Source organism: Poecilia reticulata, linkage group LG14 (genome assembly GCF_000633615.1).
Source record: "Poecilia reticulata strain Guanapo linkage group LG14, Guppy_female_1.0+MT, whole genome shotgun sequence".
NCBI lineage: Eukaryota > Metazoa > Chordata > Actinopteri > Cyprinodontiformes > Poeciliidae > Poecilia > Poecilia reticulata.
Window position 1 is genome coordinate 21,991,789 of NC_024344.1, and position 13,584 is coordinate 22,005,372.

General features: G+C 39.4%; 1 protein-coding gene across 1 annotated transcript in view; it reads right to left on the minus strand.

Moving 5' to 3' along the window:
* The window catches only part of sgcd (sarcoglycan, delta (dystrophin-associated glycoprotein)), a 274,197-nt gene that overhangs the window by 212,685 nt on the left and 47,928 nt on the right, over positions 1-13,584 (minus strand). The window contains exon 2 of the mRNA XM_008428447.2: positions 847-932. The gene's annotated coding sequence lies outside the window, so the exon portion shown is untranslated. The remainder of the gene's footprint in view (positions 1-846; positions 933-13,584) is intronic.

Consider the following 13,584-nt stretch of genomic DNA (forward strand, 5'->3'; position numbering starts at 1 on the left):
TATATATAAAGAAAAACAATTCAGCAAGCAAAAAAACAACATTTTGATTTTGTAGATGGCATTTACAAAAATTCAAAAGCCTTCCACGGATCAACGTGGTGAATAACTTTTGTACACTGTTGTCCAAATAAGGTAGTGATGGTGGTTAACATCTGACTAAAAGTGTGAAAAAATGAAATTGTTTAAAAATTAGAAATATTGCTCATTCTGCTTATCCCTGTGTTCAAGCTCTTCACAAGAGCAACAATTCATTTGGATGTGAGAGCAAAACATTTTGTTCATGTTATTAAAGTGGCAGTATTATATGCACTATAAATTAACTCTTACCTTGAGTTATTAATACAAATCCATGTGAAATATGACTTAAAGAGTAATTAGTAATTTAGTAATTAGTAATAACAGAGAGCCATTGATACTGGCTCTCTGTCTCTTTAAAACCTCCTGCTGCTTCTGCAACTCCACCTTCAAAAAGTCATCACAACATGGCTCCTCTATCAACCTTTTAAAAATGTTTTTACCAGCTTTGCACTGAGACATAGCTCATAATGAGCTCAGCAGATATGAAGTTCCACCAGGTGTTTGCTAATTGCTGCTGGCTAGTCGGAGGAGCGACAAGGACGAGCTGCGACTCAAAGGCAGAGCTAGGTCCACCCAGGTGTTTTGCACAGCTGAATGGTTACCATGGAGATTAAAGAATTTCTTAAATACACATAAAAAGAATCAAGGTTACACTACAAGTATGTTGTTGTTGAGAGAATACGATTATAACATGGTGTAAAGCTCAAGGAAGTCAATTTTACAAAAACACTATCCCTTAAAGGAAAAGAAAAAGAAAGTTAAACTTGCCTTTGGGTGCTTAGTGGATCCAAACCAAAGTCATCGCCTCCTTGATATCATCGCCAATGCCTAGTGTGGTCTTCAAAGGTACCAGGCTGTGGAATGAGAGAAGACACAAGATTCTAAGTCAAATTATTTAAATCTTCGGTTATAAGTGTGGTTGGATTCAAAAAACACCTCCAATAGGAAACTCTTTGCTTTTCCGGGGAATATAATCAAAAGTTTGTATCACTGCACATTTATTTAGTATGTTGTTTTTTGTGAAACAACAGAGTATTGTTTGGTTTGAAATAATTCTTGAGCAGCAGCGTGCTACCTGCTGAGCCTGAACGCTGTGGAAGCTCAGCAGGAGAGATGTAAGCCCGTAATCAGGGAACGCTTATTTCTGTTCAGACGGTGAACAGCTTTCCAAACACGTGTCAAAGCAGAAACCTCTGCCCTGTCCTGCTGTCAAACTAATAAAGTAAAACCAACAGAGAAGAAAAAAAAAACTTTATCATAACAACTACTCACAAAAGTGCAGATACATAAATCCCAGTTGGATGCACACTTTTGAAAATTGCCACAGACTGAAGATTATGGGGCTTTGTCTGAACCACATCAGGCAGGAAAATGAAAAAAGGTTAAAGGAAGAAAATATGGCAGAGGAGAAAAATGAGGGGAAGAGAGAAAATGGAAAGAGATAGCATTTACAAAATAAAAAAGGGACACAGAAAGAGTGAGACGTGCTAGAGCAAAGCGGCTCTTTATTTACACTGCACGATTTATGGCGTCCTGCATATGCTGTGTGGCATGGGAGTCGTAGCCTCCTGGCCAGAGGAAGCAACATCATTTCAAGCTCGAGTGCCCGCTGCGCCTTCGAGTGCGCTGCCAAAAAAGTGTACGGCTGCAGAATATCAACGAAATCCCCTGACCTTTTCTCCAACACACCGCTGTGCACAGAAAGGCCGGCGCCTGTCGCTGAGGTGAGACGCTCAGACATGACCCTAGGTTTTATCAAAAAGAGAAAAAAGTAATGGTTTCATGTTTTTGGCTTTTTCCTAACAACAACAACAAAATCTATCTTGTTGACCATTATAAGATTAAATTATATTTGCCTTTATGAAATATTTGCAAGCAAAGTTAAATTTTCTTTTGCAATCATGACAAAAGAAAATTGTTGCTAAAGTCAGTTGAACATTTGCTAATATTAATTTGATGAATAGCAGCATAATGAGAGGCAGCTCTTTTGTTATTTGAGAATTATTCATTCTGAAAGTCATTAAGCTTTCAGTTCTCTGTTGGCTTGTTCAGTACTCATTTACTGGATTTAACATTATAAATGCCTGATTATTATCAATCTGCCACCAGAACTGTAGATCACATGTATAATTTTTCATGTCCATTTTCCAACACCACTATAAAGGTTTTGCTGGTTATTTATGCCCAAAATGCAGCGGTTTGGCTGTTTACCAGTTAGAACTCCACCTATTGTGTATCCATGAACAGGTTCAGATGGGTCTATAGTCCATACAAAATAAGTTCATTAAATGTTTTGCTCAAAATCATTCTTAGCTAATGAGATTTCAGTCTGGTCAGTTCTGTCTATTTTAAGCTCCTTTCAGAATGAGCAGTTTTAAGGTCGCTTGTCACTTTAAATCCAAATGATGCTGCTGCAGGCCACGCCCACCAACTGAACAGCTACTGTCCCACATAAAAATGGCTGCAAACAGAAGTGCAATTACATTTTTGAAACGCAGAAGTGGGGCCTCCTGAACAATCAACAGGAAAGCAGCAAGTGGTTTCTGGATGATAAGTCAACAACAAAGCTCTTGTCTTTTCCAGCAGCCAAACGTGCTGGAACTCAGCCTGGGTTGCTAGGTGACAGTCTGGGCTTCAATGGGGTTGCTAAGTGATGGACTTTGCTGTGTTTGTTTGGTGATGAGTAGTGCCTGCTGATTGGTGACGTTACATTATGAAAGTTTTTAAAATGACTCATTTTCCAGACACCAAAAACCAGATGCCAAAAACCATCTGGGTGGATTTTTTTAAGTGCTTGTGTTGTTTTTAGAAGCAGTAGACCCAATGGAAGAACAAAAGACAGTTGTTAAGAACTTCAACATCTCCAACAGTTTGTGCTTGTACCAGAAGAGTCATACGTCTTGTATAAGTGCCACCTAGTGGAATAGTATCGTCATACTCCTCCATCAACATCCCTAGCGCCGTCATCAAGGACGTTTATCCTCCGCTGCGGCTCAAAGATTTCTGAAAGTCATGCTTGGAGACTGCAAACAAAGTTAAGAGGCTGTGATAACAGCATTACATCTCTCACTGCCAGCACAAACACAAGCATGTGACAGCTCCTTGGAAGCCGAGCTGGCAGATCCTGCTCCATGTTCAGGGTGAGCTTGAGGTTCACCGAGAAGGTTTCAACCGTAACCAAGATTAATGCCAGAACCCACGGGAAGGGTTCCACAGTGTTGGCAGCTCACTAAGCGTCATGATCGTGTTTCTGTGTTTATTTTTGGAGTTTTTTTGTGTTCAGTTTGCTTCCTGTCTCCGTCTATGCGTCTTCCCCGTTGATTGTCTCCCAGGTGTGTCTCGTTCCCTTGATTACCCCGTGTGTATTTAGTCTCACCTGTTGTCTGTGTTCTTCGTCGGGTCCTTGTCCAGTTTGTCTATTGTGTTATGTCAGTAGTCGTCTTAGCTCTCCGGTCGAACTGTGAAGTCCCGGTTAGCTTAGCTCAGCTGCTAGTTCAGTCTTCGTATCATGTGCTACCGGTAATTAGCCGTGTGCTTTGTTGTCTGCCGTGCTGCCTGATTTGGACTTTTCGAGCTACTTTTTCATTAAAACTCATCACCATCTTACCTGGGTCTCAGCGTTTCTCCTCACCACAACCACCACCATTTATGACACTAAGGAAGTCCTGTTGGAGCTATTGATGTTGATCTGATAAAAATAATTTTTTTATAGAGGGTAGCAATTATCCCGTTTTCTATAATCCACCTTCCGCTGCTGGATTGATTGTGCAGGGTTAAAATGGGAACATTCACTGCAATGACAGGGTACTCTAACCAGATTTTCAGACAAAAATTAGAGACAGGACAGAAATTTGTTGCTAAAAAAAATTGATTTAATGGTTATAGAAGGGGAAGCAGGATAGCAGAGAGTCAGCCAAGGCAATTTGGGAGGAAGAGATTAGGAAGAACGATGAGATGCCTCAAAATGAAAAGGAACCCTCCTCTGCACTCATTTTATTGCTTGTTGCAAGGAAAACTCTTCCTGCCAAACAGTAAATTTTAATGCAAAACAGAAATAAGCTGTAAAAAAATCAGAGTTGAACATATCAAAGTTGTAATTCATGCTGCAGTCTTCTCGTGGAAATTGAAATGCTAGAAGTTTCTAATAAGTCCCCTCTCTCTCTGTCGTTGCCTCTGAGCGAGTCTGTTCAGGTATGCTGAAGTGAAATAGCTGAGTGCAGCGAGAAATATGACTGCAAACGAGACTGAAGGAAAGGAGAATGGAACAAGGGAAATCGGATCAGAAAGACGTATAAATTTAAGGAACGGAGAGAAGTCTGCAGCAACAAAAAAAGGGAAAAGCTTGAGAAGGAAGACATTAAACTGACGAGGACGACATTTTTTTTTTCCTCTAAAGAAAAGCTGTGGAAAATTACAAGTTTCATCTGCGTCAATGTTTCTTTTTGATGCATCAAGAGTGCTGCAGACGGAAACTTTGCAAAGGAAGAATTTTTCCCTTAAAGTAAGTGGAGCAGAACTACTACTACCTACCGATTTATGTTTCATTTATGGATGGCCCATATTCAGCGACGAAGTGAGCCCAGTTTCAGGCAATGTCTTCCATACAAAAATTAAATACTTGCACTTAGATGCCCAAAGATGAACTGAAGTCAAACTCTACACAAAAATAGGTCATCGCATCCCATGGTATGATTTCAAGAGAAGACCGTAGCTAAGCGAGTTGCCACTTTGGTACACTTGCTAGTACCAGGTTGGACTCCTTTTTACCTTCAGAACTGCCTTAACGCTGCATTGCATAGGTTTGCTCCACATTGACAAGAAGGGATTTGTAGCATTTCTGTGTGAACAGTATACCAAATTTCAAAATAATTGAAAATGAGACATGGCTAACAAGGTCAATGGGCTAGTTCTCAAGTCAAGATACGACTCATGAAGGAGTAGACAGACTAGAAGTTTGCAGATGCGAGTGCCTTGTAGTCACAGTGAATAATTATATACACATTACAATAAGGAAAAAAAAAAACATTCAAATGGCCATAAAAGAAAATACACAAGGAAAACAAATTAACAAATCAAAGGAATAAATCAGTTTCATAGTTCCGGCAACAAGCCACACCATTCAGCTTTAAACCCCCCAAACTAGGGTGGTTCAGTGCGTTTTTCCAGGTGAGTTAGAGCGCTTGCTGCAGTTCATATGCTGACAAAAGTCCGATCGGAGTGAGAACAGTTCTGTTCATGGGCTGCACTTTCTAGGCTGACAAAAGTCAGATCAGAGTGGGAACGGTTTTGTTCATGGGCTGCAGGAAGTCTCCCACCAGCCTGGTGGGGAAACCAAATCTTAACACCACAGGTGAAATCCTTTTAGGCTCTTGGACCTGATTCTTCAGCTCGCCATCAAACCTGGCCTGTACAATAAAGCAGGACCAGCCTCAAATATATATAATCAAAACATTCCAGTGTGCACACAAAAACAACGATTGGCACTCATTGCACTATGAATAATCTTGATAATTGTTTTGCTAATCAATGCATTTCCAAATACAAAATTTCTAGATAAATCTTTTTCATAAAAAGTCAATAAATATACTCCATACAAAATCAACAAACAATGTAAAAAACATCAAGCTAGGCAAATACTTTAGTAAATATTTAAGGCACATCATTGTTCTCCAATTTGTTTGTTCAGAGTCGTAATAGAGCATCCGGATTGATATCAACTAACGCCAAGTCTGCATAAAATGACTCACCAATTCCGCAGTTCATAAGGCATACAATCTGTTTTGTTTCTCTTATCCCTCAGCTCACGACCAGAGACTCCTAAAGTTAGTACAATTTTATCAGCATCATACAAGATTAACGAAAATGAAAATGTTACGCTTAACCGACCAGCAGCTCTGCTCTCCCAAACCCGTTCTAATCCTCCATGGTTTTTGCTCCAGCTAATATACCCAGCAAATGAGCCGACGGTGGTACATGTGACTCAGATGCTCAACAATGATTGGCAGCTAATAATTCTAGCGAGAATTGCAGTCATGTATCAAACTATTGTGAAATTTTGGAAGGCGAAAGGGATAAATAGTAGCGAACCAGAAAATGGAACTCAACATTTACACTCGGGTTACAGATCCATAACGGGAAATCCCTCAATACTGAGTTGTGATTGTTGTGGAGACCACTGGACTACGGTGAACTCACTGTAAGTATAAACAAAACCCATTTAAAAAAGAATTAGGATGCCTTCATCCCAACACTGTTTAGTTTGTTTTAATCAAACTCTAGTCCATTTGCTTGTAAAGTCTTGTTCTTTGGGGGAAATGCACAATCGAATTCTGATGCAGACCAAAAAGTAAACTTTGGTCCACCTAACCCTGGTCTTGGTTTGGTTGTAGTTAACTCTGGTGCAGTTCGAATAAATATGGTGGTACAAACAGACCGGAGGGAGAAGTGGGAGAAGTGGCTTGTGATCTTTTCCCAAAAACAAAAGAGAAATCCTACAAGCCCTAAAATCTTACGCCACTTCAGTTTTGTTTCATTTTTACAAAGAATCTTCCTTCGTTGGTTCTTGGTACAGCTCCACCACAGATGAGGAGAGGGAACAGATTTTTCAAAGGGTTTTAATGAAAATGTAACAAATGTTGCAATTTTGGTCACCAATAGTCTACTGGACTATCTGATGTGAAAACATCCCCAGTTTTTATTCTTTTACTTAACAGTTACCTTTTAGATCATTTAATATTTAATGTACTATTTATCAGCTAAAGACTGAATTATATTATTAAATTAAAACATAGATAATTTACAAATATTTTTGTAGAGCATATCCAAAATATTCGAAAACAAAATGCAGCTGGGAAGTTGAAATACTTACCCACAATGCTACTTGTTACGCTACCGGCTGGCGTTTGTCAAGTTGCTTCTGTAGTAGTGCTAAGACAGTTTCATCTGTGTGTATAAATAATAAAGATGTTTATACTATTAACATTGGCAATTGGAAATATTTTTAGAGAAGGTCTCCAGTATTTGTGAATTTCAGTTATTCACAGGGGCCCACAGTAAAAAGTTTCACATTTTTAATGGTCATTAGGGCAAAAAGACATGTTGCTTTTGCATGAGGAATATGATTCGCTGTATTTATTCTGTTTAATGACAGTTGCCTGCCAGATACTTCACAAAAATGTTGAAAATATAGTAAAAAAAACTTTAGGGAAAAGGTTGTTTGTCCACCTTGTCTAAATGAGATTTTTAAAATGTAAAAGCTTTTAGCTCCTATGCTAAACTACAATGTGCAGATGTAATCCAGGCGAGCGGCAGGATAAGAACATCAGTGACCTGTCCCACTCCCACAGCCAGTCTTTGTTCAAGCCCTGATGTTCTGATTTCTACCAGTGACAGTGTGTGGACTTGTCATGGTCCCAACAGGGTCTGAGTTACTGGTTTTTACAGGATTTCATGCTGCACCGGCGGTCCCACAGAATGCCGTGCGTGCCGTCACAAGGAGCCAGGTGCAATAATCCACTTTCACTGAGCCCCCATTGTGTTAAAGCATATAAAAGCCCCTTTTACAGTGTGTCGCCAAGGCGAAGCCCCCTCTGCTTCCATTTTTACTCACAAACAGGAAATTACACCCTCTGCAGCTGCGGATGATGACAAAATCTGTTCATTTTCTGACAAAAGCAACAAGGAACCAGACAAACACTCTGGCTTCGGCAGGCCAATCAGTCTTTGGTTTGCATCTGGGCTTGATAGAAATCACATATTCATCAAGAGCTGAAGCCAAAACACGTTAAAGCTGTTCTCACATATCCATTTCACCCAACTGTAGATTCTTTTTGGAGCTTCATTCCACCTGTGAATCTGAACAATGGGATCATATGGCGATCAGACTGTCTCTGCTAACACGGATCAAGATTAATGTCTCAGTAACACGCACTGAAATGTGCTACCGGCTGTTTACAAATGTTCCCCATTCCACGTTTGACTCTGAACCGAACAATTTGTCACAAACCAATATGCTGAGGATTACCGAGAGAGCGCACGGCTGATTTCCGACAGGAAGGAAAAGAAAAAAGGCAAATATTTGTGTGGAGCTTGTGTGTAATAAATCTGAAGGAGATTGCATTGTCACCAGCTGTATTAGATTCAAATATGGTTAGACACCATTAACATTAATGTCCATCAGATGCTAAATATGTTTTCCTCCTCGTGATCCGAACCAGTGGGATTAAATTATTCATTATGTCTGTATAGGGAGTGTTAAGAGGACTGCTTCATTGGTTTGATAATAAAAAAATGGGATAAAAATAACAGCAAACATGGATTTTCTTTGTCACCGATTATAGTCTACATACCAAGTGCTGCTGACACTGCAAAAACACCAAATCTTATCAGGGATTCTTGTAAATATATTAGTACACTAAGGACAAAACTAACTTAAAAGTGAATTTTCAGCAAGATGTAGGAGCTTATTTTGAGTCAATAATTCCTTAATACTGTTAAAAATAAACTTGCTCCACAGGCAGAATGTTTCACTTATAACATGGGAAAAATATCTAGTTATAAGTGAAATAATCTGCCAGTGGAACAAGTACATTTTGATCAATCTTAAGGAATTATTGACCTAAAACAAGCACCTATTTCCTGATAAAAAGTTACTTCTAAGTTAGTTCTGTCATTTTTCAAGTGTATTAAGATATTTGCACTAGAGACTTAACAAATACACTTAGTAATATTTTGTGTTTTTGTACTGCAGCATTGCTCCAGGAGGAACTGGAAAACACAAGGTGACACCTTGTTATTTTAACCTTCTGTAAAGTCTCAAAAATATCCATATTTCATTGGAATGCATGAAATATGGATACCTTCTTCCACCTGGGTCCTGAAACCCAGATGTGTCACACACTCCAGGTCATTTGGGGGGATCCCAACGTGCAACCAGGACAGACAGGATAAATAACCCCTCCAGGAGTTCTGGGTCTTCCCCTGGGTCTCCTCCCTGTGGGACCGGCTGGCAGGAGGAGCCCAGGAGGCAGACTGGTCAGATGGAGGAGAGGGAGCTCAATCATTTCTAAGCCTGAGTCTGACTCAAAGTATAAAACATAAATACTTTAAAATTACTGATTACCGACAGGTTATGATGAAACAATTTTTCCAAAGGAAACTTTGGTGTAAAAAGAATCTTAGCATCAAGATTGAGTGCAAGGTCATTATTTTTTTTTTTATGTTACTTAACATTAAAAATATTAAATAAGTCATGTTTTCACCTGATAGTCCAACAAACTTGATTTGATTGGGGCCTTAAATTGCCACATTTGTTGCAATTTTTCCTCACTGCACTGTCAAACCAATCAAACCCTTTGGAAAACATGTTCACCTCCTCACCACAGGTGGCGCTGCTGAAAAACAACACTGAAGAAAACTTCCGTCTTCATGAAAAGTTAAAATGCCAAAGAGCAGAGGTAACAAAGACTGTAGACATTAGCTTCTGCAGCAGTGCCAAGACTGTTTCAAAATTGCGCATTTATGCAAATTAGGGAATATAAATGTTTGAACTGTTGAGTGTTTTAGAGAGAATGAAGTATTTGTGTATTTTAGCTATTTCTGGGTGGTCGTGGTGTATAACCAGAATCCATTATGTTGTGGTATAGAAACACACCTAATTCCACACAGGTGGTTGTCAGGTGAGAAGTTCCGGTTGTTAAGGTGGGCGTATATAAGGAGCTGCGGCGTTCATTCAGGATGTGTCGTCTTTGCTCTCCCACTGGGTGGTTTGCGTCCTGTGGACTCTGGCAGCGGAAAGTAACAAATCGCAGGATGGTGCATGTTGCGCTAATATTCTGGTGCAGTGGTTCTTAACCTTTTTTGAGGTACCGAACCCATCAAATTCATATGCGCATTCACTGAACCCTTCTGTAGTGATGAATAAAATGATTTTTTTCCAAATTCAAGACATATGGGAAGATTATTAAGTCTTCTTAAAAGGTAGAGTCTCTGAGAACAGTTCTTCAAAATATAGTCAGTGTTTTCAGCAACGTTGAGCTGACTGTCCAGGAACGACCCAAGAAATTTGCCACAGTTTCAACAGGTTGGCCATCGAGAGAAACTGGAACCACTTTAAGGTCTTGTTTAGGTCATTTAATTATCTCTACATTCTTAAGATAATGAAAAATTAATAAGACTTTGCGGTATTCTGATTTAGTAATGTAATTATATTAATTGTGTTACCACCCCCACGCCACTAGAGGCAGTAGCAACCCCGAAAAGATGCAACTATCTAGCAGATTTAGAAGTAAACCGAAAGATACAGAATTTGGTAAAAACTGTGAGCTTTTCTGAAGTAATTAAAGACAGAAGTTCAAATCCATGCTGACAGTGGAGCTCCTTCCATCAGTGCTCCTCCGCAGCACTAAAACGTGATCCTCTGCAGCAAGTGATGGCAAAGCGGGGCGTCATCACAACTTTACACAAGTGTCTTTACCTCCGCGGCAGAGGCTCCGCCGAACCCCTGAGACCGACTCATCGAACCCCTGGGGTTCGATCGAACCCAGGTTAAGAACCACTGTTCTGGTGGTAGGAGCTCTCTCTCCCTGCACTTCAGCTGATCTTTGCCAGAAAATCTAAATTGAATTGTGATTATAGGTAAAGCGCCACTGCGCTGCGCTCCTTCTCTTCCTCCTTCTGCGAGTGTGTGTGTGTGTGTGTGTGTGCGTGTTTGGATCGGCAGGTAAGAAATTAACGCTCATCTAAGCTCCAGTTTGTTAGTTTTATTTAAAATGGTGGCTAATTAATTTTTTCTAGGTCCCCCACAGTTGGACCATTGCTGCTCTGAGTTCGGCTCCCGGACTTTTGCACAATCAGTTTTAAAGTTGGACTGCGGCGGCATTGTCCGCCCTCATCGAGGCATGTTTGGGGTTTGGCATCGGCGCCCATTTCACCTCCTGTTGTGGCGTGACAAGCGGGCCACGCCTGGTGCTGATGTTTTAATTTGCATTGTCTATTGTTTGTTTTTCTATTTCTTTACTTATTTTGTTTACGGCCCTTTATGTTCTTTATTTAGTCGGGCTGATATTGTTTTTCTTTTTAGGTTTAAGATTGTCATCTTGGTTAACTGCTTCTCTTTTGTTGTCTTGCAGTTGCTGAGGTCCGGTGTTGGTGTTGGTGTTGGTGTGGTGACGGTGTCTTCCTCTACTGCGTGCTGTGATTCTTGAGTTTGGATTGTCTCACTGCGTCTGGTGTGTTAAAGGTTTTTTTGGTTTGCTGTGTTTAGCGGATGCCAACTTTGTAAAAGAATCCTGAGTTTTGTAGACATGATTAGCCCAAACTAATATAATATAGATAATGTACTAATATACGTTTAGTATTATTTGTGGTGATTTCTTTCATCTACAAGTTGAAGTACTGTCTAAAATAACAATTGAAGTTTAAATGGTGACACACTGGCTCTTTGATGCCCCCTGCAGGTCCAGCGGTCTAAGAGCATCATTATTCAAATCCTGCAGACGGCTCGCAAATCGGGACAGTCAACATACATAGAAGTCTCACATTTTTTAGTGTCAAGAAAGAGTTAGGATGGTAAACTAAATCTAACTTTATTACATTTACCTTAATTATATGAATACAACTCAAAAGTCAAACTGGCTGTCTTTATGTTTCATTCATATTTCAGTCCATCAGCTTTTTGTTGAACTAAAAACTTGACAAACCTGAAGGTTTGTTCCTGCTCCTCAGAGCAGGATGACTTTTGATCTGAGCATCTGAGCTCAAATGAATGAAACGCAGTTTAGCAATTACAGAAAAACTTTGTGCCAGCTCGCTGGCTTCTCCTCTCCTCAGATTGGAAAAGATTTTATTGATTCAACACCACAAAGCAAACAGAACAGGAAAGCCTGCAAACATGAGCCTAACTCACTGACGTCTCAGCTGACTGACTGCTTTTCCTAAAACCAAGCTGTTTATTTCTTCGATAGCAGGACTCGAATGATGAATAACGTTTGCCAGCTTTAAAATATGTGGATGAATATGTTTCATTTTACTTTATTGCATAACGAATCACCGGAGCATAAAGGGATTTAAAGAAAAAAAAGGCTTTAGGATTTTTGTTATTTTGTTGGTTGTGACATTTTGGAATAATTTCAGCACAGTCTAATAATCCTGTTTGTCATGTACCACTCAGGGATGGCTTCATTCCCATGCTGAGAGTTTTTCAAAGGTCATTTCGTCTCTCTGCTACCCACAGTGCTGCTCCACAGCCGACTCATATGATTTTTTTCACGATTAAAGCATGTCAAGCACCAACATGTAGGGAAAGAAAACATTTGCTCACATCTATTAACTATTTTGATGACACCTTCCTTTATTCTCCCACTTATATCTCAATAACGGAGTGTATTTTATTATTTATTTATATATGGAAAACACCTAAATAAATCCTCATTCTGAGCAGTTGCAGAATGAGGAAGATGAAGCCCAGCTGTTCTGTTTAGCAGAGCAATGTTGCTTCTGCTAAAATTCTCAGAAAATATTTGAGCGTAGCCAAGGGCGACTCCATGCACCTCTGGATTAAAGCCCCCATGAAGCCGTTAAGACCTAATCGCTGTCAGAGGATCAGCAGCTGCATGAAAGTGGTCAAATAATACATTTTGTGCTGCAATATGCTGGAACCATGTCAGTGTAGACTGAGATTTTTCTACGCGGATCTAAATATGAGCCTTTTTTGAGATGTTCATTAAAATTCATTAACAGCTTATATGGCAAAAACAGGATTGTAAGGGTAAACAGGTAGGAAATATAATAAGCAAGCTTTTTGCAATATGACTGTAAATTAAATCACGTTTTGCACCTTTTCCAACTTCATTATTTATATTAATAAATAAAAACAAAATAAAATAATTTCCTGTACATCATAGGCACCATACTCAGATCCTGAGGGCTTAAAATCTGGGTGTAGTGATGGAGTCAGACCTGAACCTTCAGGTCACATAAACACAGTTACAAAGTCGACCTTCTATCACCTCAAGAACATTTCCAGAATAAAAGGACTGATGACTCAGCAAGATCTAAAGCAACTCATCCATATGTTTATCTTTAGTCGCATTTATTCCAGAAACGGTGTCCTCACAGGTCTGTCTAAAAAGCTGCAGCTGATCCGGAACGCTGCTGCTCGTGTTCTTACTAAAACCAGGAAGATACAGCACAACTTCCCAGTTCTGAAGTCCTTACCCTGGCTCCCTGTAAGTCAGAGAATAAAATTTGAAAATACTGTTAGTTCAAAAAACTCACTGAATAAATTGGCACCATATCATATTAAAGACCTGTATAACTGTATAAACTTTCATTTTCCAAGATAATTTTTTTAACTCATATTAAAGGATGAACTACTATAAAGTAATTTTCCAGATTTGTTCAGCATTTTGTTAAAGAACATAATGATTCAATAAAGGAAATGACTTATTTGCATAAAAATGTGTGTTATATAGTGGTATGAACCAAAATAATGAGAAATAAAACATA